Source organism: Tursiops truncatus, chromosome X (genome assembly GCF_011762595.2).
Source record: "Tursiops truncatus isolate mTurTru1 chromosome X, mTurTru1.mat.Y, whole genome shotgun sequence".
NCBI lineage: Eukaryota > Metazoa > Chordata > Mammalia > Artiodactyla > Delphinidae > Tursiops > Tursiops truncatus.
The window spans coordinates 54,908,978-54,935,041 of NC_047055.1; the positions used below are offsets into that span (position 1 = coordinate 54,908,978).

Below are 26,064 nucleotides of genomic sequence, written 5' to 3' on the forward strand. Positions count from 1 at the left end.
ATTCTGTGTAAACAGTGATGTCACCCCAAAAAGAAAAGGGATTTATCAGGTTATTACAACAGTGGCTAAGAGATGAGTTATTTAGAATAATAAGATGATGGGGTTTACTTGTTCATAAAAAGAAAACCTGATAGGGTTAGTACCATTTTACCTTGTTCTGAGGCAAATACACTTAGCCCCTCACTCAAAACACTGAATAAGGGCTTCCCTGGTGGTGCAGTGGTTGAGAGTCCGCCTGCCGATGCAGGGGATGCGGGTTTGTGCCCCGGTCTGGGAAGATCCCACATGAAGATCCCACATGCCGCAGAGCAGCTGGGTCCGTGAGCCATGGCCACTGAGCCTGCGCATCTGCAGCCTGTGCTCCACAACGGGAGAGGCCACAACAGTGAGAGGCCCACGTACCACAAAACAAACAAACAAACAAAAGAAAAAAATACTGAATAAATATACTGGAGATTCATTGATTGTTTCTCTTTAAAGGTCATAGAAAATATATTTCTAAGTCTAATCAGGGAAGAGAGGAGACAACTCTTTGATTCCATCTGATCCATAAATTGTGGTTATTCATTTCATTTAGAAATAATCCTCTTCTTTTGTCCTAAATTTGTTGTACATATCTGTATATTAATGAAAAAAATAACTTTATATCCCTTAGAAATGAAAATGACTGTTTTTCTGGGTTGCTTAGCAGCAGAAGTATATTGCAGAAATGTACAGAATGATTTGTGAATCAATAGATGTTGCATTAATCAATAGTTGTGAAGGGTGTTATTATAAGAGTGTTACTATAAGCAAAAAAAATCAACCTTGAGATGGACAATACAGGAACACAAAAAACAGTATTTCTAGAGTTTTAAAAGTCCATTTCCATTCTAAGTTATTTTAGAGCATTTTCACCCCAAAATATATGCAGCATGATTAAAGTGAATAGAAAAGTCAGTCTTTCTATGATTAATTTAGTTTCTGAAATTTCACATTATTTGCCAAATACTCTGAAACAAAATTTTTACATTCTATCATTAACAACTGTAGTCCTTTATTAATTGGAACTTGAGAATCACTTAGCGAACTTTTCTTTCAGACTAAAGAGTAAAGAGAGAGAACTATATACAACTGATTTTCTTGTACAAATAATTTAGTGTTTCTATCAGGTGAAGCTGAAATATCCAGACAGATGTAAATATAGAAATTCATTTTATGTGCAGTAAGTTATTTCTGAATGCTGGAACATTTGGGAACCAGCTCCCCCATGAAATTAAAACAACAAAAGATTTATTTTAGCACATCTCTAGCCACATTCAATCCATTCATAAATAGTGTAATTAAATCTGATTTCCATAAATATTCATGAGGTACTTGCCTACACGAAAAGAAAAGAGAACTGTACAATCAGTCCTTAAAAATAAGTGATAATGAAGCCTATAAAAGTTCAACAACATAAATATCATTCAAAGTATCACAATATTTGGAAATTCTAATTTTAACCACTGTTATGAGAAAAGAAAATGCTTGTTGTATTTTGAGTACTTGACTTAGTCAATAATTAATTGTGACTCATTCTTTTTTATTTGAATTGGAGTTATACTGGCACTGGCACCTGGAGTATTTGGGTGGTTATGTGGGGAAGGGTTAAATTAAATCCGCCATATAATAATGAATTAATTATTATAGGTTATAATATTCAATGTCCCCAATGACGCTTGCACTTTTCACTAGAATATACAAGGTGATGAGACTGACCATTAGATTACACAGCTCACAGAAGTGTCAGGTGAGTGATGGAATATAAATCCATTGCAATATAAATCCAGTAAGGTATTTCCCAGATACTGGTCCTTAATCCTTTGCCTTGCTGAATGGATAAGAATCATCCAGGAGTTAGTTAAAAATAAAATTCCAGAGCTTGATTTACTAGGCCTGTAGCATGGTTCAGGAATCTCAATTTTTAGCAGCTACTGACACACCCAGAGTTAGCTAATTCCTAGAGATAGAAAACTTACCTGTGAGTATGCCTTTGATATGCAGATCAGCACAGAGCCCATACCAGCAACCACCTCCTATATCAAACATTCATACTACAAGTGAATATTCCCCTTAATCTAACGCACCCAAGGGTCAAGTACTGGACAACTAGAGATAACTTGTATAGCCCAGAGCCTGCTGAAATTATTCAAACTATCCAATCCTAAATTTATTCAGTGTACCTACCTTGCCTCACCCATTCCTTCCCACAATAAACCCAATAAAGGCTCTGGCTCATAACTTCCCCTCAACTCCTTATGCTTCCTGACCAGCCCTGGTGGGGTATGGCATGCCCTCACACACACACCTTGGCAACTATGCATAACATATCTTCTCAATTGCAGTCAAGTCTCCTGATCTGCTGTCCTTAGCATGCCTGATTCAACAAATCCCAGGTAAATTTTAATCCTGGGTACTCTGTTGATCTCTACACTCCATTCACAGATCTCTTAGTTCTTAATACAACAAACCTTTTTCATATCTCTGTTTTGCATACACTCTGCCCTCTGCCTAAAGTAAATTTTTCCCCTCACTTCCCAAATCCAGCTCCTTCTCTTTAATTCTCAACTTAAATATCACTTCCTCAGAGAGATCTGTTCTAATCAAACCATCTAAAATAGGTTCACTTTTATTTTTTTCCATCTCAGTTTCTTGTTTGTTTTCTTTATAGTATTCGTTCCAAATTGCCGTAATTAGGTTGTTTGGATACTTACTTGATTTTGGGTCTGTCCCCCCACAATAATAGAAACTCAGTAAGGACAGTGACTGCATCTGTCTTGTTCATCTTGGGGCCTTAAGGCCTGAAACAATGCCTGACACATATTAAGCATTCAATGATACAGGACAAACATGCAATACCTTTTAGTCAAAATTTATGCTGGAGAGATTGAACTCAATGACCGTAATATGAAAGGCTGGGTCTTTGAATAATTAATTATTTTTTCTATCAGAAAGCTATTTGAACATATTCTGCATTAACCTAAATGACTGGTATAACTATATCTTACTAAAGTTCTGACTAGTCTAACAATATTTCTTCTGTGCTGGTCATGTAAATGCCAGTAGTTCCAATTATTCAGGAAGAATACATTAAACTAGTATCATATTCTTAATACTATTTTCAAGCAGCAATAGCCTAACCTGGTATCTTTAATGAAATCGACCTCAAAGAAATGTGGTCAGATTTCCATACTAAGGAAAGAAACAAAAAGACAAATAAACAACACCTGATACAATAACAGAAATAATATTTGTTTCATGGTTCATATTACTCAGAATAAAAGAAGTTGAATAAACTATATATAGTACATAATCTGGATACTATTTTGAAATTTCCATCTTAATTATCTGATTATTAAACCTATAGTTATCTTTTTTTGTTAGTACCTTTGATAGAACTGAGTTCTAGGAGAATTAAGCAACAAGATTTTGCTTTTATTAAGACTTTACTTTTTTAGAGTAGTTTTAGGTTCACAGCAATATTGAAGAGATGTTACAGAGATTTACCATATCCCACTTTGCCCCCACACATGCATAGTCCCCCTCATTATTAACAGACCCCACCAGAGTGATACATTTTTTAAATTGATGAACCTACACTGGTATATCATAATCACCCAAAGTCCATAATTTACATTATGGTTCATTCTTGGTGTTGTAAATTTTATGATTTTAGACAAATGTATAATGATACCTTATACATCATTATGTTACACAGAGCATTTTCACTTCCCTAAAATATTCTGTGCTCCACCATTCTTTTCTTCCCCTGTAAACTTGTAGAAACCACTGATGTTTTTAGCATCATGACAGTTTTGCCTTTTCCATGTCATAGAGTTGGACTCATATAGTATATAACCTTGTAATATTGACTTGTTTCATTTAGTAATAAGTATTTAAGGTTCTTCCATATCTTTTCATGGCTTGATGGCTCGTTTTTTTAAGTGCTGAATAATATTCCATTTTCTGGATGTACCATAGTTTATACATTCACCTACTGAAGGATGTCTTGGTTACTTCCAAGTTTTGGCAATTATGAACAAAACTGTTATAAATATCTGCATGTAGGTTTTAATGCGTACATAATTTTAGGTAAATACCAAGGAATGTGATTGCGGGATCACATGGTAAAAGTATGTTTAGTTGTGTAAAAAACAGCCAAAGTATTTTCCAGAGTAGCCATAATATTTTGCATTCCTACCAGCAATGAATTAAAGTTCCTGCTGCTGCAAGCCCTCACCAGTATTTGGCATTCTGGTGTTCTGGATTTTGGCCATTCTAATAGATACATAGCTGTATCTCATTGTTTCAATTTGAAATTTCCTGATGATATATGGTATGGAGCATCTTTTCATATGCTTATTTGCAATATGTATAGCTTCTTTTGTGAGGAGACTATTAAGTTCTTTGGCCTACTTTATAATTGAGTTGTTTATTTTCCTATTGTTGAGTTTTAAGAGTTCTTTGCATATTTTGTATAACAGTCCTTTATCGGATGTGTCTTTTGCAAATATTTATCCCAGTCTGCAGCTTGTCTTCTCATTGTCTTGACATTGTCTTTTTCAGAGAAGTCTTTACTTTTAATGAAGTCTAGCTTATTAATTATTTCTTCCACAGATCATGTCTTTGGTATTGTATCTAAAATGGCATCACCATATGCACCATCATCTAGATTTTTTCCCATGTTATCTTCTAAGAGTTTCATAGTTTTGTGTTTTACATTTAGGTCTGTGATCCATTTTGAGTTAATCTTTGTGAAGGATATAAGATCTGTGTCTATATTCACTGTTTTGCATGTGGATGTCTAGTTATTCCAACACCTTTGGTTGAAAACACTATTTTTGCTGCATTGTACTGCCTTTGCTCCTCTTCAAAGATAATTCACTATATTTATGTGGGTCTATTATTGCACTCACTTTCTGGTCCCTTAAAATATTTGTCTATTCTTTCACCAATACCTTGCTGTCTTTATTACTGTAGCTATAAAATAAGTCTTGAAGGTGAGTAGTGTTAGTCCTCCAACTTTGTTCTTCTCCTTCAATATTGTGTTGGCTATTCTGTTTTTTTTGTTTTGTTTTGTTTTTGATTTTTTTCATCTCCATATAAACTTTCAAAGCACTGTAATGAAAGCCACAAAATAACTTGCTGAAATTTTTATTGATATTGCTTTAAATCTATAGATCATTTGGGGAAGAATGGGCATCTTGACAATATAGAGTCTTTCCATCCATCAACATGGAATATCTCTCCTTTTACTCCTGGTAAAAATGCTGTGAAAATTGTTAAAATGACAACAAAAAATTAGAATATTATATAAACTTAGTTGATAAAGCAGTGGCAGGTTTTGAGATGACTAACTGCAATTTTTAAAGAAGTTCTACTATGGTAAAACACTATCAAACAGCATTGTATGCTATAGAGAAATTGTTCATGAAAGGAAGAGTCAGTCAAGGCAGCAAACTTTATTGTTGTCTTATTTTGAGAAATTGACACAGCCACTCCAACATTCACTAATCACCACTTTTATCAGTCAGCAGCCATCAACATGGAGGCAAGACCCTCCTCCAACAAAAAAATTATGACTCACTGAAGGCTCAGATGTTGATGAACATTTTTTAGCAAAAAAGTATTCTTTATTAAGGTCTGTACACTTGCTTTTGTGTGTGTGTGTGTGTGTGTGTGTGTGGTACGCGGGCCTCTCACTGTTGTGGCCTCTCCCATTGCAGAGCACAGGCTCCGGACATGCAGTCTCAGTGGCCATGGCTCATGAGTCCAGCCTCTCCACAGCATGTGGGATCCTCCCAGACCGGGGCATGAACCCGTGTCCCCTGCATCGGAAGGAGGACTCTCAACCACTGCGCCACCAAGGAAGCCCTGTACACTTGCTTTTTAGAATTAATGCTATTAAACACTTAATAGATTACAGTATAGTGTATACATAACTTTTACATGTACTGGGAAACCAAAGAATTCATGTGACTCACTTTATTCTGATATTTGCTTTATTGAAGCGGTCTGGAACCAAACTAACAATATCTTCAAAGTATAATATAATGTATATAATTATTATATATTATAATTAATATAATATAATATAATATAATATAGCTTGGAGATATTGTGGGTTTGGTTCCAGATCACTTCAATAAAGCAAATATCACAATAAAGGTGTATATACATACATACACATATATATATATATATATAAATCATTTATACATAAGAATACACATATACATGTATAATCAAATACATTGTTGTTATTATTATTTTGAACAAAGTGTTATCTACTATCTATTAACTGTTATCAGTTAGAAGTTTTTGTTTTCTTGCAAGGCAAGTCTAATAGCAATAAATTCCCTAAATTTTTGTTTGTCTGACAAAGTATTTTTTTTTCACTTTTGATGGGTAATTTGGTGGGGTACAAAATTTTAGGTTGGTGATGTTCTTTTCCTCTCAACACTTTAAATATTTATCAATCCTTTATATCCTGTAGTTTATAAATGATACACCTATAAGTAGGGTTTTTGTCATTTATCTGTCTTGATGTTCTCTGAGTTTAGTGGATCTGTGGTTTGGTGTCTGACATTAATTTGAGGAAATTCTCAGTTATTGTTTTAAATATTTCTTCTGTTCCTTTTTCTCTTCTCCTTTTAGTATTCTCATTGCACGTATTTTACATATTTTGTATTTATCGAAATATTTTTGGATATTGTTGTGCTGCTTTCAAATTTTGTAATCTTTGTTTTTAGAATTGTATTAATGTATTGCATCTCAGAGAGTCTTTTCTCAGGCTTGTTCTGTCAACTAATGAGCCCATCAAAGGCAACCTTCATTTCTGTCACAGTGTATTATAATTTTTTTGCATGTCTTTTTAGTTCTTAAGATTTCCATTTTTCTGTTTGCATTATCTATCTCTTTTTGTGTGCAGTGTACTTTATCCATTAGACTGTTTAGCATATTAATCATGGTTGTTTAAAAATCCTGATATGATAATTCCAATATCTCTGTCATGTCTGGTTCTGATGCTTCTTCTTTCACTACATATTGTGTTTTTTGCCTTTTGGTATGCCTTGTAATTTTTTCTTGATAGCCAGACATGATGTACCAGGTAAAAGAAACTAATGTAAATAAGCCTTTAGCAATGTGACGGTAAGGTGTGGGGTGAGGTGTTCTACAATCCTATGAGTTGGTCTCAGCCTTTCAGTGCACTTATGCCTCTGGACTGTGAAATTTACAAGCTTTTTTTTCTTACCTTTTTTCTCCCTTATTAGGTGGGACAAGATGGCTAGAGTGGCTGGAATTGGGTATTTCCCCTATCCCTGTTGGTAGACTAGATCCCGCTGGAGTTGGATATTTCCTTTCCCTCAGGTCGGTTAGACTCAGATAACACACTGGCAGGCTAGGCTCTGGTTAACTAGTTTCGTCTTAAGAGGAAGCCTTGTTAAGAACAGAGTGTTTTGGAGGATCAGCTCAAGATGGTGGAATAGAAGGATGTTCGCTCACTCCCTGTTGCAAGAGCACCAGAATCACAAATAACTGCTGAACAATCATTGACAGGAAGACACTGGAACTCAACAAAAAAGATACCCCATATCCAAAGACAAAGGAGAAGCCACAATGAGATGGTAGGAGGGGCACAATCACAATAAAAACAAGTCCCATAACCACTGGGTGGGTGACACACAAACTGGAGAACAATGGTACCAACAGAAGTCCACCCACTGTAGTGAAGGCTCTGAGCCCATTAGGTTTCCCAACCTGGGGGTCTGGCAATGGGAGGAGGATTCCTAAAGAAACAGACCATGAAGGCAAGCAGGATTTAACTGCAGGAGTTTGACAGGACTGAGGAAAACAGAGACTCCATTCTTGGAGGGCACACACAAAGTAGTGTGAGCATCAGGACCCAGGGGGAAGGAGCAGTGACTCCATAGGCGAAAGAACCAAACCTACCTGCTAGTGTTGGAGGGTCTTCTGCAGGGGTGGAGGGTGGCTGTGGCTCACTTTGGGGACAAGGACACTGGCAGCAGAAGTTCTGGAAGGTACTCCTTGGTGTGACCCCTCCCACAGTCTGCCATTAGCCCCACCAAAGAGCCTGTAGCCTCCAGTGCTGGGTAGTCTTAGGCCAAACAACCAACCAGGAGGGAACTCAGACCCACCCAGCAGCAGGAAAGCAGATGAAAGTTTTACTGAGCCCTGCCCACCAGAGCAACAACCAGCTATACCCACCACCAGTCCCTCCTATCAGGAATATTGCACAGTCCTCTTACATAGGCTCATCCACCAGAGGGCAGACAGCAGAAGCAATAAGAACTACAATCCTGCAGCCTGTGGAACAAAAACAACATTCACAGAAAGACAGACAAAATGAAAAGGCAGAGGATTATGTACCAGATGAAGGAACAAGACAAAACCCCAGAAAAACAGCTAAATGATGTGGTGATAGGCAACATTACAGACAAAGATTTCAGAATAATGATAGTGAAGATGATCCAGGACCTCAGAAAAAAAATGGAGGCAAAGACCAACAAGTTGCAAAATATGTTTAACAAAGACCTAGAAGAATTAAAGAACAAACAAACAAAGATGAACAATACAAACACTGAAATGAAAAATACACTAGAAAGAATCCATAGCAGAATAACAGAGGCAGAAGGACGGATAAGTGACCTGGAAGACAGAATGGTGGAATTCACTGCTGCAGAACAGAATAAAGAAAAAAGAACGAAAAGAAATGAAGACAGCCTAAGAGACCTCTGGGAGAACATTAAATACAACAACATTCGCATTATAGGGGTCCCAGAAGGAGGAGAGAGAAAGGACCAGAAAAAATATTTGAAGAGATTATAGTTGAAAACTTCCCTAACATGGGAAAGGAAATAGCTACCCAAGTCCAGGAAGTGCAGAGTTCCAAACAGGACAAACACAAGGAGAAGCACACTGAGACACTTAGTAATCAAATTGATAAAAATTAAAGAAAAATAAAAATTATTAAAAGCAACAAGGGAAAAGCAACAAATAACATACAAGGAAACTCCCACAAGGTTAACAGCTGATTTCTCAGAAGAAACTCTACAAGCCAAAAGGAAGTGGCATGATATATTTAAAGTGATGAAAGGGAAAAATCATCAACCAAGATTACTCTACCCAGCAAGGATCTCATTCAGAATTGACAGAGAAATCAAAACTTTTACAGACAAGAAAAGCTAAGAGAATTCAGCACCACCAAACCAGCTCTACAACAAATGTTAAAGGAACTTATCTAGGGAGGAAACATGAGAAGGAAAAGACCTACAAAAACAAACCCCCCAAAATTAAGAAAATGATCATCGGAACATACATATTGATAATTACCTTAAATGTGAATGGATTAAATGTTCCAACCAAAAGACAAAGGCTTGCTGAATGGAGACAAAAACAAGACCCATATATATGCTGTCTACAAGAGACACACTTCAGACCTAGGGACACATACAGACAAAAAGTGAGGGGATGGAAAACGATATTCCATGCAAATGGAAATCAAAAGGAAGCTGGAGTAGCAATAGTCATATCAGATAAAATAGACTTTAAAATAAAGAATGTTACAAGAGACAAGGAAGGACACTACATAATGATCAAGGGATCAATCCAAGAGTACAATATAACAATTATAAATATATATGCACCCAACATAGGAGCACCTCAATATATAAGGCAAATGCTAACAGCTGTAAAAGAGGAAATCGACAGTAACACAATAATAGTGGAGGACTTTAACACCTCACTTACACCAATGGAGAGGACATCCAGACAGAATGATAATTATGAAACACAAGCTTTAAATGACACATTAGACCAGATAGATATAATTGACATTTATAGGACATTCCATCAGAAAACAGCAGATTACACTTTCTTCTCAAGTGTACATGGAATATTCTCCAGGACAGGTCACATCTTGGGTCACAAATTAAGCATCAGTAAAGTTAAGAAAATTTAAATTATGTCAAGTATCTTTTCAGACCACATGTTATGAGATTAGAAGTAAATTACAGGGGAAAAAATGTAAAAAACACAAACACATGGAGGCTAAACAATACGTTACTAAATAACCAAGAGATCACTGAAGTAATCAAGAGGAAATCAAAAAATATGTAGAGACAAATGACAATGAAAACATGATGAGCCAAAACCTATGGGATTCAGCAAAAGCAGTTTTAAGAGGGAAGTTTATACCAATACAATCCTACCTCAAGAAACAAGAAAACATCTCAAACAATCTAACCTCACACCTAAAGGAACTAGAGCAAGAGGAACAAACAAAGCCCAAAGTTAGTGGGAGGAAAGACATCAGAAAGGTTAGAGCAGAAATAAATGAAATAGAAACAAAGAAAACAATAGCAAAGATCAATAAAACTAAAAGCTGGTTCTTTGAGAAGATAAACAAAATTGGTAAACCTTTAGCCAGATTCACCAAGAAAAAGAGGGAGAAGACTCAAATCAATAAAATTAGAAATGAAAAAGGAGAAATTACAATGGACACCACAGAAACACAAAACATCACAAAAGATGACTACAAGCAACTCTATACCAATAAAATGGACCACCTGGAAGAAATGGACAAATTCTTATAAAGGTATAACCTTCCAAGACTGAACCAGGAAGAAATAGAAAATATGAACAGACCAATCACAAGCACTGAAATTGAAACTGTGATTAAAAATCTTCCAACAAACAAAAGCCCAGGACCAGTTTGCTTCACAGACTAATTCTGTTCAAACATTTAGAGAAGAGCTAACACCCATACTTCTCAAACTCTTCCAAAAAAGTGCAGAGAAAGAACACTCCCAACCTCATTCTATGAGGCCACCATCATGCTGATACCAAAAGCAGACAAAAATACTACAAGAAAAGAAAATTACAGACCAATATCACTGATGAATATAGATGCAAAAATCCTCAGCAAGATACTAGCAAAGAGATTTCAACAACACATTCAAAGGATCATACACCATGATCAACTGGGATTTATCACAGGGATGCAAGGATTCTTCAATATATGAAAATCAATTTGATACACCATATTAACAAATTAAGGAATAAAAACGATATGATCATCTCAATAGATGCAGAAAAAGCTTTCAACCAAATTCTACACCTATTTGTGATTAAAAACTCTCCAGAAAATGGGCATAGAAGGAACTACCTCAACATAATAAAGTCTATATATGACAAACACACAGCAAATATCATTCTCAATGGTGAAAAACTGAAAGCATTTCCTCTAAGATCAGGAACAAGACAAGGATGTCCCCTCTCATCACTTCTATTCAACATAGTATTGGAAGTCCTAGCCATGGCAATCAGAGAAGAAAAATAAACAAAAGGAATTCAAATTGGAAAAGAAGTAAAACTGTCACTGTTCACAGATGACATGGTACTTATACATGGATAATCCTAAAGATGCCACCAGAAAACTACTAGAGCTAATCAATGAATTTAGTAAAGTTGCAGGATACAAAAATAATACACAGAAATCTCTTGCATTCCTATACACTAACAATGAAAGATCAGAAAGGGAAATTAAGGAAATAATCCCATTCACCATTGCAACAAAAAGAATAAAATACATAGGTATAAACCTACCCAAGGAGGTAAAAAAACCTGTACTCAGAAAACTATAAAACACTGATGAAAGAAATCAAAGATGACACAAACAGATGGAGAGATATACCATGTTCTTGGATTGGAAGAATCAATATTGTGAAAATGACTATACTACCCAAATCAATCTACAGATTGAATGCAATCCCTGTCAATTTACCAATGGCAGTTTTTACAGCTCTAGAACAAAAAACCTTAAAATTTGTATAGAGACACAAAAGACCCTGAAGAGCCAATGCAATCTTGAGGGAAAAAAATGGAGCTGGAAGAATCAGACTCCCTGACTTCAGACTATACTACAAAGCTTCAGTAATCAAGACAATATGGTTCTGGCACAAAAATAGAAATATAGATAAATGGAACAGGATAGAAAGCCCAGAGGTAAACCCATGCACCTATGGTCAACTAATCTATGACAAAGGAGACAAGGATATACAATGGAGAAAAGACAGTCTATTCCAAAAGTGATGCTGGGAAAACTGGACAGCTACATGTAAAAGAAGGAAATTAAAACACTCCCTGACACCCTGTACAAAATTAAACTCAAAATGGATTAAAGACCTAAATATAAGTCCGGACAGTATAAAACTCTTACAGGAAAACATAAGAAGAACACTCTTTGACATAAATCACAGCAAGATCTTTTTTGACCCACCTCCTAAAGTAATGGAAATAAAAACAAAAATAAACAAATGGGACCTAATGAAACCTAAAAGCTTTTGCACAGCAAAGGAAACTATAAACAAGATGAAAAGACAACCCTGAGAATGGGAGAAAATATTTGCAAACGAGTCAATAGACAAAGGATTAATCTCCAACATATATAAACAACTCATGCAGCCCCATATTAAATAAAACAAACAACCCAGTCAAAAAATGGCAGAAGACCTAAGTAGACATTTCTTCAAAGAAGCCATACAGATGGCCAAGAGGCACATGAAAAGCTGCTCAACAACACTAATTATTACAGAAATGTAAATCAAAACTACAATGAGGTATAACACTGGTCAGAATGACCATCATCAGAAAATCTACAAACAACAAATGCTGGAGAGGGTGTGGAAAAAAGGGAACCCTCTTGCACTGTTGGTGGGAATGTAAATTGATACAGCCACTAGGGAGAACAGTATGGAGGTTCCTTAAAAAACTAAAAATAGAATTACCATATGACCCAGCAATCCCACTACTGGGCATATACCCAGAGAAAACCATAATGCAAAAAGACACATGCACCCCAATATTCATTGCAGCACTATTTCCAATAGCCAGGTCATGGAAGCAACCTAAGTGTCCATCGACAGATGAATGGGTAAAGAAGATGTGGAATATATATACAATGGAATATTGCTCAGCCATAAAGTGGAATGAAATTGGGTCATTTGTAGAGACGTGGATGGACCTAGAGACTGTTATGCAGAGTGAAGTAAGTCAGAAAGAGAAAAACAAATATCGTATACAAATCCACATATGTGGAATCTAGAAAAATGGTGCAGATGAACCAATTTGCAAGGCAGAAATAGAGACACAGTTGTAGCGAACAAAGGTATGGACACCAAGGGGGGAAAGCAGGGTGGGGGGTGGTAGTGATGGTTGGATGAATTGGGAGCTTGGGATTGACATATATACACTAATATATATATATATATATATATATATATATATATATATATATAACAGGTAACTATTAAGAACCTGCTGTATTAAAAAAATAAATTTAAAAAATAAAAATTAAAAAAAAGTTTGTTCTGGCATTTTTGACAATGGTTCGTTTTCTTGACACCCTGCAGAAGCAGAAGGAGATATTTTCCAATATTTAGTGTTGAGCCAAGTCAAGCTCCTAGAGGTAAATCTCACAATATTTTGGAGGACACTCTATGACTGGGTCCCCTTGGAGTTTTTCACTCTCAGGATTGTCCATACCGAGCTTCTGGGAATTCATAAATTAGAGTTTAGGTTTTTCTACCCTGTCACTGTTTCTTGAGCCAGTTTCTGCTGGTGAGTCTTTGCTCCAGTAAAAAGTGACTCTCTTTATTTGCCTTTCTCTCTCTACAATCTTAGGGAGAGCAGTTTGTCCCGTGTCCTCTCCTCTCTTACAAATCCAAGAAGAGTTGTTGATTTTTCAGTCTGTTCAGTTTTTTACTTGTTGTTAGGACAGAATGGTGACTTCCAAGCTCCTTTCATGTGGACCAGAAACCAGAAATCCTACACTTACTTTTTCAGAAAGACCAAGGCTAAGTGAGTGAGCTGTGAAAACATATGTACTATATTACAGAATCTTCCTCAATTTGCTTATGACTTTTTTCACTTATATATTATTATTATTTTTTATTTTATTTTATTTTTTTTGCGGTACGCGGGCCTCTCACTGTTGTGGTCTCTCCCGTTGCGGAGCACAGGCTCCGGACGCGCAGGCTTAGTGGCCATGGCTCATGGGCCCAGCCGCTCCGTGGTATGTGGGATCTTCCTGGACCGGGGCACGAACCCGTGTCCCCTGCATCGGCAGGCGGACTCTCAACCACTGCACCACCAGGGAAGCCCTATATTAGATTTTTATAAGTGGATTTCTACAATGTCTCTATTCTTCCCCATAATAACAACTACAACCCATGATATTTATTCCACCATATCTATCTTTGCCATCATATAAAGCATCCAAGTGAAGAAAGACAAATAGGTAAACACTATTAAACTATGTGACACAGAGAACATTTGATTTTCTCGTTGAAATGTATACTAAGAGCACACTGATATCAAACCTCAGAAATGAAAGACAACAAGAAAGGCAACAAATTTCTGACAATATCATCTCTTGTTTCATCTGAAACTCAAAGGAAAACTAATATTAGCTCCACTAAGCTAAATTATTAATAAACCTATGATAAGACACCAAGCTATCTAAACAGGATCTGACAGAGTAGATAATGCAAATGACATTCCCAAAATGATTGGATTAATTTTGGCTTAGTTTCTTTATTTGAATAGCTCAGAGGAAAAGATAAGGCAACAAATATCTGCTCTAGGGTATGATATCTGACATTGAATTATCCAACAGAAAAAGAATAGGGCTGACTCTTAGCATCGAAATAAGAGAGGGAAAACTGTTAAACCTTACAGATGAAAATTCTCCAGGAACTTAGAGAGTGGTATAGAGAGGCAGGTAAGGAACTGTCAGAAAGAAATTATTTTGTGGCAAGTAATAGTTCTACAAAATGTATTTTGATATCTCTTAGGATTAGTGATTAAGGATTAGTTCCTTTCACTCATTTATTTATTCACTTATTCACTCACTCATTCATTTATTCACTTGAGAAATATTCACAGAAAATGGCTTAATTGCCCCTCAGTGATCACCTGGCATTTACTCTTCTTTGTAACCCTAGTATGGAGCACAGTGGCTGACCTATACAGGTTTGAGCAAACATCTGAAGGAAATGAGGAACTAAAGTATATGATGTACTCACTGTAAGCTAGATTTCAAGGAAAGGTGTTCTAAAACTTTCTTTCATTCAATATTTAACTAACATAGTACCCAACAGAGAAGAGGGAAAAAGGCTAAACATACATTTTTGGCACTATATGAGTGCAAGCTTGAATGATTAAACTAGAGATTCATTACTAGTTCTATCTTTATTCTCTTTGTTAATTCCATAACATGCTACATTCTTAGATTCTGCTAGATACATACATCTATTCTCAATTTCAATACCACAAGGAAAGTCCATCAAGCTGGAAAATATGAGCCATTAGTCACTTTGTACTTCACAAGATCACAGGGCAACACACCTAATGAAAATGATCAAGAATAACTTGAAAGAATGAAAATTTTAAATAGTAAAGCCATGCTTATCTAAGACCTGTTTTCTTTAGTGTTGGGCTTATGTTTCATAGGTTTTAAGCCTACTACTATATACTTATATGTACAACACCTTTGGTGCATGATTGAAATGAGAAGCTTGGGAAAATTAATCTATGTAATTGTATGAAATGAGCTTACAGTCATTTTAAAAGTTCAGAGCCAATCAATTTAATATGGATATGACTGCCGTGTAAATTCTAAAATAGAAATGTATTATGACCAATGAGTATATTTCACATGGATCAATTCTGCCTTCAGGTAAGTATGCCTAACTTTACTTCTACTAGAAGCATGAGTATGGTAAAATTGACCTATATAGTATATTCTTTCAATATGAGCACAACTCACAATGTATAATATTTCATCTTAAAGTTAATAAAGAGAAACTTATTTTACTTTCTTTAGTATCAGACCTTATTGGGTAAGACCCAATAGTATCTCAACTCAGCTTGGTTTTTGTTTGTTTGCTTGTTGCTTTCTTTATGAAATTAATCTTTCTTCTCACATAAGTGGAAGTGAAATAGAAAGAAAATTCTAAAAATGAATTGTAAATGTTACAAAAGGAAGAAATATATGTACCTTTGGTTTGATTACATTGTAACTATTAACATCATTCATCACTCTCTCTCTCTCTCACACACACATACACACACACAGACACACACACACATCAGGAGATTAGTCTCAATGCCAAGGTGTAAAATGCATATGAGTCACTTCCATAAGTTTCCATTATGATTTATGTTTAGCATTTATGAAACTGGAAAATAAATTTTTGAGTTTGTAATAGGTAAAACATCTATCTCTCTACAAATTTAACTAGTTAAAAGTGGAAAATACTGCATTAGAAGTTGTGATGGCTAGTTTTATGTGTTAATATGGCTTGGCTATAGCACTGAGTTATATAATCAGACACTAATCTAGGTATTGCTGTGATGGCTGTTTTGTATGACATCCAAAATCAGTTGCCTTTAAGTAAATAAAATTCACAGTCAATAATGTAAGTTTTTTATATATATATAATTATAAATATATATGTATATTTTATATATATATATATATATATAGTCATGGATGTGGGGGGTGTACATACACACACACACACACACACACACACACACACACACACATTCATGACAAAATAAGGAGAAATACTCACAACAGTTACTCTTCCAGGTTATGTAACTGGCCACATGGTAAGTATAACTACCTTCATCTACTAGCCATTCTGTATTCCCATGGCCTTCTCCAAGCACCTTAACTGGTCCTGGTTCTTTACCTGGTAGAGTGACCCAAACCTTCATCCTAAAAGATTGGTGCCATTAATAGTCCTGTCTGGACTAGGTTGTTGTGGTTTTCCATTGACCTTAATATATTAAGGGCATGGTAATAATAATATATTAAGGGCATGGTAATAATAATAGACACCCTAAGAGATCTCCTGTATTTCAGACACACTCTTCCTTGCCTCTATTATGGAGTAGTTCAATTTCTTCTTGGTAGTTGGGATCCATCACCTCCAGCAGCACAGTAATTCCCTTCTTTGCTGTTGATTCAGTGGCATGAGGAGCCTAAAGTGGTCAGGCAGTTGTCTTAAATTCCAGTTCAATGGAATCATTGTTGTCTCTACTAGTAGAAGCATTTTTCCCTTCAGAGCAAAACCCTCTAGGACAGAAGAACATAAGGTCCTGGAGAAAAGGAAGCAAAATTTTGCTAGTGTGTCACTAAGGGATCACAGTGAGTGGTGCCATTCCTACTTCCACTCCTTGATTCCTGGACCTGTGAATCCCAGCTATTGGAGAAACAACACCATATTTTTGATGCTGATTCAGAGCATACACAGCCTTCTGGAGAATACTGCCCAGTACTTCAAAGTATTGGCACCTAGTTGGCACTGTATCTGAGTCTTTAAAAGGCCATTCCACCATTGTATCAAGCCAGCAGCTTCAGGATGGTAAAGGACATGGTAACACCAGTGAGTTCCACGGGCCTATTACTACACTTCATTTGTTGTGAAGTGACTTTCTTGATCAGAAACAATGCTGTGGGATTTCCCTGGTGGCACAGTGGTTAAGAATCTGCCTGCCAATGTAGGGGACACGGGTTTGAGTTCTGGTCCAGGAATATCCCACATGCCGCGGAGCAACTAAGCCCATGCGCCACAACTACTGAGCCTGCACTCTAGAGCCCATAAGCCACAACTACAGAAGCCCACGTGCCTAGAGTCCATGCTCTAGGCTTCTCTTGTTGCTCTAGGCAACAAGAGAAGACACCACAATGAGAAGCCTACGCACCGCAACGCAGAGTAGCCCCTGCTCTCCACAACTAGAGAAAGCCCGTGCGCAGCAACCAAGACCCAATGCAGCCAAAAATAAATTTATAAAAAAAGAAACAAGAAACAATGCTGTGTATAATACCATGACAGTGGAAGACATTCTGTAAGTCCGTGGATAGCAGTTTTGGAAGAGGCATTATGAGTAGGGAAGGAAAATCCATATTCAGGGTAAGTGTCTGTTCCAGTAAGAACAAAATGATGCCCTTTCCATGATGAAAGGGGTCCAATGTAACCAACCTGCCACCAGTAGTTAATTAATCACGCTGGGGAATGGTGCCATACTGGAGACTCATTGTTGGTTACTGATGCTGGCATTGGATACTCAGTGGTGGCTGTAACCAAGTCAGCCTTGATGAAGTCCATGTTGCTGAGTCAATGCATAAGAGAAGCCTCTTCCACAGGAAAAGAAAACTCATCAGAATGTAGGAGCTCAATGTCTCCAAGTTCATCAGGGTCTCCCACAAGTCCCAAATCCAACTTTTAGTATCCCATTTCTTCCCAATCAATGTCTTCACATTAACTCTAAACATCCTACAAGGCTGAGAATTCAATTTGCATTGTAATTCAGACAGTAGGAGGATGAGATTCTTGGTTTGATTTTCAGCAATCTCGTTCCAGCAGCTATAGGAAATAAGGGTCTCCTTCATGGTACACATAGAAATTTTCAGGTCATTTATGCAGTGCTTGAGTTGGGAATTCAAATCCGTGCACTCATCTTTTTCTTTCCCTACTTTGTCCAGCAACATTAGGAGCAACTAGCCAATATCACTTCACTAGTTAGCTTGTCAAAAGTGTTCCAAAGTATCATATACACAGTCACTCAGATCCTTACTTCTTGTAAGTGGTTGATTAGGAGTATCTAACGGTGATATTTTGTGTATCTATATTGTCAGATTATGCCATGGTCCATGAGTGTTCTCTTTACTACTAGAAAGAGTCATTAGCACATTTAAATATAATCAGATTAGAGAGCCGTTTCCAGAAACCCCAGAACCCAATTTAAAAAAAACTCATCTTTAAAATTCTGTCTCTCTAGAACCACTCTGGGTACCAAAATCTGTATTAGTCAGGGTTCTCCTGAGAAACAGAATTAATTGTATACATACAATTATATATATATATACACAATTCTATAATATATATACTATTCTGTTTTTCTTTCTCTGGAGAACCCTGACTCCCTGACTGATAGAACTTTTGGTACTGGGAAATGAGGTGCTACTGTAACAATAATGAAATTGTGGAAGTGGCTTTGGAATTGGGTAATAAGTAGAAGCTGGAAGAATTTTGAGGCACATAATAAAAAATGCTTAAATTGTGTTGAAGAGAACATTGGTAGAAATATGGATGTTAAAGGTGATTCTGGTGAGAGTTCAGAAGGAAATGAAGAATATGGTAAAGAGAATTTCTATTATCTTAGAGAATACATATATCACCATGAACAGAATGTTGATTCGAATATGGTGTTAAATGAGTTTCTGGTGAGATTTCAGAAGGAAGTGAGGAGCGTGTTATCGGACACTGGAGGAAAGGCAATCTTCATTTTAAGCATTCTTTTTTTTTTTTTTTTTTTGCGGTACGCGGGCCTCCCACTGTTGTGGCCTCTCCCGCTGCGGAGCACAGGCTCCGGACGCGCAGGCTCAGCGGCCATGGCTCACGGGCCCAGCCGCTCCACGGCACGCGGGATCCTCCCGGGCCGGGGCACGAACCCGTGTCCCCTGCATCGGCAGGCGGACCCACAACCAGTGCTCCACCAGGGAAGCCCCCAATCTTCATTTTAATGTGGCGAAAAACTTGGCTTAATTGTGCTCTGCTGTTAGTGGGAAGGTAGAACTTCTAAGTAAGTTCTGAGACATATAGCTGAGATTTCCAAGCAAAGTGTGGAATGTACAGCCTGCTTTCTCCTTGTTCCTTGCTTACAATAAAGTGTGAGAAGAATGAGATAAACTGAGAACAGAACTGTTAAGCAAAAAGGAACCAGACTTGATTATTTGGAAAATTCTTAGCATGCCCAGTTAGCATTTTCTGGGCTAAGTGTGTGACTGCACAAACTTTTCCTGAAGAAATTATGCCTGTGACTCATGGATCCAATCCAGTCAACCATCTCAGTAGAAGCCAGGAATAGAGGTGGGTTATCCAGTTCTGTAATGGCATGGATCCCCTTGACATACATGGAAGAACTGACAAGGTTTTTGAGAACGTTATATCAGAAGGAACACTGCAAGCTGTGACTGAAGGAGCCAGAGACAGGATGAAATGCAGAAAGGCTATCAGATTTCAGAGATTCTACTGGTAGAAACAGACTGATAGAAATATTCACACATGAGCTCTTCTTCAAGAAAAAGAATGACTATCAGGGCAGAGTCATGGGTGCAGAGGCAGAGAAGCTAGAGGCAGGAACAGAGGCAGGGCCTGGCAGGGCTTGGCAGGGCCTCCTTGGGCCCAAAGGGTAGATTTGGTAAAAGAAGTTTATTTTTCAGGCTACAAAAACTAGTGGACTCTTCCCTTCTGGGTTTCAGATTTGCTTGAGACTACTGACTTATTTATTCCTTCCAATTTCTCCCTTTCATAATGGGAATGTCTATCCTTTGCTTGTACTATCATTGTATTTGCAAACAGATAACTTGTTTTCTGTTTCACAGGTCCACAGATGATGAGGAATTTTGTCCCAAGGTGAATCATACCCAGAGTCTCACACATACCTGATTTAGTGTGCTTAAATGAGATTTGGAATTTTTGACTTGATATTTAGATGAGATTTTAGAGTTAATGCCAGAATGGTTTAAGACTGTTGGGGATGTTGGGATGGGATGAGTATATTTTGTATTTTGTATTCTTGTGTGAGAAAGATGTGAATTTTGGGGGGTAGAGAGCATACTGTACTAGGTTGAACAGTATCCTCCCAAAATCCATGCCTACGTGGAACTCAGAATATGATCTTGCTTGGAAATAGAGTATCTGTAGGTGTAATGAAGTTAAATGAGATTATACTAGATTTGGGTGGGCATTAAATCCAAAGATTGGTGTCCTTATAAGGAGAAAAAGAGTTGGACAACCACAAAAACACACAGAGGGAAGAAGTCCACATGAAGACTGAGGCAGAGATTGGAGTGTTGCAGCCACAAACCAAGGGACAACAAGGATTGATGGGACCACTGAAGCAAGGAGGAGGTGAGGATGGGTTCTGCCCTAGAGGTTTCAAGAGAGAAAGAGCTCTGCTGACACCAGGATTTCAGACTTCTTGCCTCCAGATCCATAAGAAAATAAATTCCTGTTGTTTTAAGCCAGTTTGTGTAATTTTGTTATAACAGCATAGGAAACTAAAAAAGAAGGTGTAAGTCTGTAAAGTACTTCACATTAACAATTTTACTCAAATAACATTTCTGTCAATGGTGAGAATACACACACACATAAATTGATTCTAATTTCAGATTAAGATATATATATATATATATATATATACATACATTTACAGATAAATATGTAGATACATCTTAATCTACAATCAGAATCAACTAATCCATACAACATGGCCTTGTATTTCTTTCTTAGTTTCTTGGAAATGTAATCATTGTCAACAAAAGACTTGTCAGTTTCTCATCTTTTCAAAGAGGATTGGAGAATACAAACTTCCTGTGGGTGAGATAAGTTCATTCATCTTACAAAAAGCAATAGAGAATGCATCCTAATGTAACACACATCATAAAGTATTTAAACAACTTTACTGCAGCATTCAAAATACAAATATGAGCAGTCATTCTTTTCCCTTTTTCCTCCTCCTCTCTTCCATATTATCTGGGTTTACTGAAGTTACAGTTTTAAGACTGGGAAGTGTGACTAGGGAAAGGTGTGTTCCCCGCCACCCCCCCACCCACCCCCCACCCCCGGCAATTCTTCAAATGTGTCAGTATCATAAAAGACAGAAAGGCTGTAGCAATGTTCCAGACTCAAGGAGACTAAATAGAGACAACAGCTAAATGCAATGTACTTGGATCCTAGGTTGGATTCTGTACTGGAGGGGTTTAAAATAAGTTTTAAGGACACTACATGTCAATTGACATAACTGGAATATGGATATTAAAGTCTTTTATAGATGTTAAAGTTAATGATTAGAGTACTGGTTTCCTTCCTTCCTCCTTTTCCTGTCAGAAGTTTTTCAAAAATTAAAGAAGTTTTAGCCCCACAATGAATTTTTGAAGGCTTTATTTCTTCATAAAAAATGAATTTACCAAAACGTTATGAAACATTACTTTAAAAAGTTAATGGAGTGTAATCTGTAAAAATGTTGAGTAGCTATGTTGTACACATGAAACTAGCATGATGTTGTAAATCAACTAAACTTCAATTTTAAAAAAAAGTTATAAAAGTATTGTAACGATGTTAAATTTGCTAAAGTTGATCATATAAAAGAATGTCTCTCTTAGGAAATACACAAAGAAGTATCTGTAAGTAAAGGCCAGGATGTATGTAACTCACTCAGAAGTGTATGTGTATATGTGTGTGTGTGTGTGCATACATATATATATGAGAGAGAGAGACAGAGACAGAGATAGAGACAGAAAGACAGAGAATTAATTAATATAAAGCTGATGGGGTAAAATGTTAAGGGATGCTGAATCTGTGTTATTTATTGTGTTATCTGTATTATTGTTGGAGAGGAATTCCTTGAACCGCTCTTATTTATTCAGGTAACTCTCATTGGTGGACAGTGGGTGTGGCTCAACTTGCCAGCCCAGAGCCCCGGCGCTGGGTGAGCCCCGGCCCCTCCACCCCCCAATCCCTCCCCAGACCCCTGTACCCCCGATCCCCCTCCATGCCTCCGCCCCCTTCCACGCCCCCCTACCTGGTCCCTTCCTCCTTCACTTCCCTGCCCCTCCCCCCTCTAACGTAAACCCTGCCCACCCCACCCCACCCACCTCACTCCCTGAGGCACCCGCCCTGGGAGACACCACGCAGCCTCATCAGCGTGGCCCCTGTGACCTCACTGAGCGGGTCCCCGCCAGGCGGCGGCACTAGCAATGTCTCCAGGCGGCTGTGTCTTGGGGCGGCGCGGCCTCCAGCTCAGGAGAGCGCCGAGGAGGAAGCGGTGGCCACGAGCTACTAGCGTCCAGTGGCGCATCAGGTATGGTGGAGCGCCCGACTCCCTCCTCAGTCCCATTCTCCCACTCTCCGCCACCATCCGCCTCCCACGACGCCCCCCTCGACGCTGCAGCCGGCCTTCAGTCCACCCATCTACCTGCGCCGTCTGTCACCATTCCTCCCACCCCATGATCACCACCATCGCCTTCTACCTGTCGCCAGGCCCAGTGCCAAGGATTGGCCACGTGTCACAGATAATGGCCTTAAAGTGCATCCACAAGGAGCTCCTCGACCTGTCCCGCGACCCCCACCCCACCCCCACCCCCCCCCTGCCCAGAGCTCAGCAGGGCTAGTGGGGGATGACATGTTCCACTGGCATGCGACCATAATGGGGCCCAATGACAGCCCCTACCAGGGAGGAGTCTTCTTCCTAAAGGTCCAGTTTCCCTCCAATTACCCATTCAAACCACCCAAGATCGCATTCACCACCCGAATTTACCATCCAAACATTAAAAGAAACAGAAACATCTGCCTGGACATCCTTAGATCTGAGTGATCACCAGCACTGACAATTTCCAAAGTATTGTTATCCACTTACTCCCTGTTGTGCGACACCAACGCAGATGATTCTTTGGTTCCAGAAATTGCTAAGATCTACACAAAGGATAGGAGGAAGTATGACAGAATTGCTCGGGAATGGACTAATAAATACGCCATGTAATTTAAAAATAAATGATAATCCCATCACCTTATTAAAGCTGGCAGTTTAATTGGTTATCTTTTGTCAGCTTTCTATGAAAGGAGGGCTCCCCATCCTCTGGGCATATGTGGTAACACCTCCTATGTATCAGGGTGTGTGGAGGTGGTGGAGCAAGTCTGCAGGTGGAAACAAGGGTGGAGGAGGGATTGGTGAGTGGGGGTAAGGTTGGGGGTTTGGGTGAGTGTGAGACCAGTTTTAACTAAGTTTTCGTTATTGATTTAGCATTAGGAAAGCAAGAACAAGGAGGTGGTGGCTTTAGGATAAGGAGAGCAGTTCCACCAACCAGAGAGATAATTTTTAATGTGAGTCTTTTAGAACTGACAATGGTGAGGACAAACAATGAAGATTACAAAGCTAGTCAGGTGTCCACTTTATTCTGAAGAAACTTTGGGTGTTGATTTTGAACAAGATTAGTATTAACCAATATCCTTGTAACTGGGCAAGACCCACGCTCCAGGTCCTCTGCCTGCCTCTTGTCTGCAGAAAAGCCATAGTTTCTCAGGGCTCCCCTGAGTCACAAAAGCCTGACTCAAGAATTAATGATTGAAAGGATGTGACCATGTAGTGACAAAAGTAGCAGTTAGGCCAGGTGAACTGGTAACAATTTAAACAGTAAATCAGCCATGACAGTCATGGAATCCTTAGTTCCTCCCTGAAATACATAGATAACAGTATCTGAGGCAGACACTGAGTTGATTTACAGATGCTAAACCCCCACCAAATGGAGGAAGTTAACTACTTGATGACCATGAGCATGTAGACGCAGACCTAATGGAGCCTGAGGATTGATGTTAACCTCTGTGACACCACCCTGTTACCTCACCATCAACAAATCAGACAATTGTGTGCTGATCATACATCCTGCGACTCCCCTCCTTCATCTTGCTTTTAAAAATGCTTCCCTGAAACCTACTGGGGAGATCAGGTTTTTTGAGCATTAGCTACCCTAGACCCCTTGTCTGGAGCCTTAAAATAAAGGCTGCACTTTCCTTCTCTGCAACCCGGTGTCAGTAGACTGGCTTTACTGCAAGCAGGAGAACAGCCCCAAGTTTGGTTCGGTAACATCCTCTATTTTGAGGTCCATATTTAACTGGCAAAATTAAATGGATTTGGAGTTGTTACAAAATAAAATGATGAGTTTTATTCCCAGTCTTCTCCACCTCCCACTCCTTCAATCCCTATCTTTGTTGTCACTCTGCCTCTCTCCCACTCTGGATTGTAGGCTGCTTCTCAGGACATACCTATTAGCACTCATTTGTCTTATGGTTTCTCAAGAACTGTGTATGGTCTAAGATTTTACCCAGCTTACAGGCCTACATGTGAGCCAATGGAGGCTGGCAGAATGACACAGACTCTTGGGTTAGAGACAGGACTTAGGGCCCAGCAGGCAGCATGAGCTTCACATGACATTAGTTCCCCTTGCCCCACAACACTCAACAGGGAGATGTGGAGCAGACCAGGAGGGTGCTGCACCTACAGTGGGTTTGTGTAACAGCCAAGTTACCCCAAGCTAAGGAAACCCCCAATCTTAGAAAGGGAAATTCTACCAAACCTGACCAACTTTTGCCGCAGAAGGAAATGCAATCTTTATTAACCTGCTCAGGAAACAAATCCATCCTCCACCCTGGAAGACCCTCTATCTTCCAAGGCTGTTTGCTATACAAATGTCCTTGAAAGAGTAGTCTAGGACAAATACTGTCACAAGATGTGTAGAAACACCACGGAGAATTGCACCCCAGCAGTCTTAACTGCTTGGATGTATCTGATTGTAAAGGTAAAAATTAATTTTATGAAAATACTTGTGTGTGCTGGAAAAGATCCAATTTTCCCTTTAGAACTTGTACATTCAGGAATGTCTAACCAGTGAAATAAGCAGATTACTTAAAACCTTTAAAAAATACTATAATCCACTCTTTTTAATGGCAGAGAGGGATTAAAATTTTAAGTAAAATCATGAAAATATTAATGGCTTAACATTTAAAAAAATATTTATCAAAATAAGTCAAAAATATTTATCAAAAGTACTAACACCTCAAATATAAAATTTCCTTTTACCTATACATTCAGGCAGTGATGCCAAATAGGAATGTTCTATATCTGTACTATCCAATATAGTAGACACTAGCCGCTGTAGCTATTGACCACTTGAAGTTTAGTGTGATCAGGCAACTGGATTTTTATTCAATTTTCATTAATTTTAAATTAAAATATTAAATTAATTATATTGGAATAGCCATGTACAGCCAGTCACTACTGTATCATGAAAGAAATTGAGGATTTGGTGACATGGGGACATTTTTTCTTTTATCTTTTCTTCCCTAATTATTGATTTAAATTTTTTATGATCAGAGATAGTGTGGAGAAAGA

The 26,064-nt window shown here is 38.1% G+C and overlaps 1 pseudogene; it reads left to right on the forward strand.

Annotated features, from left to right (window-relative positions):
- Nucleotides 1-23,194: 23,194 nt before the first annotated feature.
- Nucleotides 23,195-23,658, forward strand: LOC117310286 (ubiquitin-conjugating enzyme E2 D2-like; annotated as a pseudogene).
- Nucleotides 23,659-26,064: the final 2,406 nt, after the last annotated feature.